The 3,567-nt window shown below is 44.9% G+C and overlaps 1 non-coding gene across 1 annotated transcript; it reads left to right on the top strand.

The window, feature by feature from the left end:
* Positions 1-2,436: 2,436 nt before the first annotated feature.
* LOC138426107 (U6 spliceosomal RNA) lies at positions 2,437-2,541 on the top strand. Its single transcript, XR_011251531.1, has one exon. It is a non-coding gene; the product is annotated as a U6 spliceosomal RNA (small nuclear RNA).
* Positions 2,542-3,567: the final 1,026 nt, after the last annotated feature.

Here is a 3,567-nt window from a genome sequence, read left to right as displayed (position 1 = left end):
GGTCAGCTGCTAGCTGACAGCCCTGTGTGACAAGAACCAGCCATAGGAAGGTCTGATTCAATATAAAATAGTAAGAAGGGTATGTATGTCTCTAGCAAAGCCATTAAAATAGAAAACACAAAAGATCTACTTACTGTCAACATTTCAGAATTTGCTTTCTGATTTACTCTTGCAGATAGTACCAAATTTTGAAATGAACATGGATGAGTGTAAAGTTGATCCAAACTGCTGTGTGTGTGCTCAGTCATGTCTGATTCTTTGGGACCCCCATGGATTGTTGCCCGCCAGGATCTTCTGTCCTTGGAATCTCCCAGGCAAGAAAACTGGAGTGGGTTGCCATTTCCTACTCCAGGGGATCTTCCCAACCCAAGAATTGAACCCACCTCTCTTGCACAAGCGCCACCTGGGAAGCCCATCCCAAGCGCTACCTGTCAATAATTCACACCTGGCCTTGGAAATGGCTTGGTTTGGCTTTGTGGTCTCCACAATGAAGCCACAGGCCCGAAACGCCTCAAAAAAAGTGATTTGTGTAGGATGCATCACAGTTTCAGAATGAATGGGAAAAATTCTGAGGGACAAATTGTGAGAAGTAGAAAAGTACATGAGGTGTTCATTCAATTGGATCAGCATGAATGTAGGTCCTGATACCATTTATCCTATGGAAGAAGAACGGTACTACTCAAAACTGTACCATGAAGTCTGTAAAGAACCTTGAAAATTAGGGGATTTTAAACCTTAAAACTCTAAATGAAGAGAAATCATACCTATGTGTAAAGGATGTTCAGAATTACTGCTGGAGTTTTGTGGATACAATAAGGCAGATGATGTGGAAAACATAGAACATTTGAGAAAGATGAAAGACAGTGACACTCAGAGATAGCTGCTGGGGCTCATCAGGGAGGCTGATTCTCCCAGGCAAAGTATAAATGTTGAGACTTCCCTGGTGGTCCCGTGGTAGGGACTCCAGGCTCCCACTGCAGGGGGCATGGGTTCAATCCCTGGTCAGGGCACTAAGATCCCGCAAGCGGTGCCCAAGCAACAGCAGGAGCAAAGCAGACTACAAGTGAAAGCGCAAATGCCACCTTGCACAGAGAGCTACCTTGTCCGGAGACAAAAGGTTGAATGTGGGGCTGGAACTGGCTTGCGGGTGAGACACCTGATGTCTAGAGGGAGCCTCCAATGGCTGGATAATGTGCAGAGAAGTTTCACTGCTGGGCTGTTCCTAAAAAGGTGAGGAGAATTCAACAAAGGGGGCCAGTGGCTCTCGTGGCACTTCTGGGCAAGCCCGGCAAGGCATCAGTATGAACTGCTCTTTCCCACAAGCCCACCTTGGGGCGTGGATATATTGAGATACAATTAGGTCAAGGCTGATCTGAGTGAGCCCAAGTTGGTCATTCTTCTCTAAACCTGCAAGAGATATTGGCTCATTGGAGCTCTTTACCCCTCCTTCACCCTCTCTCCCCCACAAAAAAAAGAAAAAAAAAAAGTCTACAGACAAAGACTTAGAGAAGGAGAGTTATCACTGGAAAAGCACCCAAATGCAGGAACTTGGAGTGACAGAAACGTGGGAGGGAGGATGAGAATTGAAGGTAAGAATTAGAAAATGAAGACCCAGAAACAAGAACACCAAAGAAAAGGGCAGAGTGGAATCATGGGGAGAAAGTGAAAAATGTGAAAATTCAGGCTGCCAGAACAGTATTTCCAGCAGCAGACCTGGGGTTGGGTAAGTCTGGATAACACTGTACCCTGTATCTAACCATTCCCTTTATTTTGCAATTTATAATGCAAAATAGCTTATTGCTAGCTTTGAGATCTATTGCAATAAAGAAACCCATGCAACTCATAAATTTAATTAAATACAGAACCTCTTTTTCCACATTACCACCTAGTAACATCCTATAGGGCTAGAATTATACATTATATGTTTATCACATGCTTATATACATTACAGTAAGATAAGTAAATACCGTGGTTACAAGAAGTGTTTACTTATAGGAAAAAGCAGGATAACAATGGGAAAACCGAACTTGGTTAGGAGTCAGCAGAGCTGACATCAGCTGCTGACTCTCTGATTCTGCATATCTATGTAGAAAATACACTGTGTGCATTTTATGTTGCTGAAAATCCAAAATCAGAGAGAATTCCAATGGCAGCAAGGTTTAGAATTCTGGTTTTTCTCCTAAAAGATTAATCACTTGTCCAAGCTACTTAACCTCTTCGGGCTTCAATGTACTTATTTAGAAAGTGAGGGGCTTAGACGTCAAGATTTCTGTTATCCTGTATGTGTGGCGGTGTGTGTGTGTGTGGGGGGGTGTGTGGGGGGGAGCGTGTGAGTGTGCCAGCTCAGTCGTGTCTGACTCTTTGCAACCCCAAGGACTGTAGCCTGCCAAACTCTTCTGTCCATGGGGTTTCCCAGGCAAGAATACTGGAGCGGGCGCTCGCTTTGGCAGGACATATAGTAAAACTGGAACAATACAGAGAAGATTAGCATGGCCCCTGAGCAAGGATGACATGCAAATTCCTGAAGCATTCCATATCTTTTTTTTAAATAATAATACTGGAGTGAGTGGCCATTGCCTACTCCCCAGGGATTGAAACTGTGTCTCTTGCATCTTCTGCACTGGTAGGTGGATTCTTTACAATGGCATCACCTGGGAAGCCCTTTCTATGATCCTACCAAACTTGAAAACCTTTTGTATCACAGGAGCTCTGATAATCCAAAAAAAAAAAAACCTTTCAATGGGTAGCAGGTGACTCTCCTCCCACTCCTCAAAAAAAATCAGACAGTGTAAGGACTTCCCTGGTGGTCCAGGGGTGAAGAGTCTGTACTTCAAAATGAAGTGGTCAGGGAACTAGGATCCCACATGCCACGTGGTGTAGCCAAACAAACGAAAAAGTCCAACAACATATTAGTAGTTTGACACCTCACTCAAAACTCAAAGGAGCCAATCATTTTCTTCTATTGTGGATCTCTGAGTACCGACTGAAAGCCAGCTTTGTGCTGCCTTGACATAAGGTGTAAAGCAAAGTCCTTGTAATATGAATACATGATATCTTCCAGGAGCCTGACCTTGGACTCTCTTGAGGCTCGTTTCAATGAAAGTCATAGACACCCAGGTGGCTCGGTGGTAAAGAACCCACCTGCCAATGCAGGAGACGTGGGTTCGATCCCTGGGTCAGGAAGAACACCTGCAGAAGGAAATGGCAACCCACTCCAGTATTCTTGCCTGGAGAATCCCACGGACAGAGGAGCCTAGAGGGCTACAGTCTACGGGTCGCAAGAGTCGGACACGTCTGAGCAACTAAACAATAACAACAACACAGACACACAAGTCAAACTTGTTTTAGAACAGGAAACTTGTCAGCTCAGAGAAACAGGACATCCAGGGTGATACCCAGCTTTGGGAATAGAAAAACTGGGAGTCCCAACGGTGTTACACGGATGTCATCTTCCCCCGGCTTTCAGCTCTGCTTTCCTTTCTGCGGGCGATGTTGTCAGGCAGGTTCTCTCTACACTCGAGCATAGATGGCTTCCTGCAGGTCTAAGCTTCATGATCGCTAACCTCT

Source organism: Ovis canadensis, chromosome 20 (assembly GCF_042477335.2).
Source record: "Ovis canadensis isolate MfBH-ARS-UI-01 breed Bighorn chromosome 20, ARS-UI_OviCan_v2, whole genome shotgun sequence".
In the NCBI taxonomy this organism is placed as follows: domain Eukaryota; kingdom Metazoa; phylum Chordata; class Mammalia; order Artiodactyla; family Bovidae; genus Ovis; species Ovis canadensis.
The sequence above is the reverse complement of the archived record's forward strand: the minus strand, read 5'-3'. Positions and strand labels throughout refer to the sequence as shown.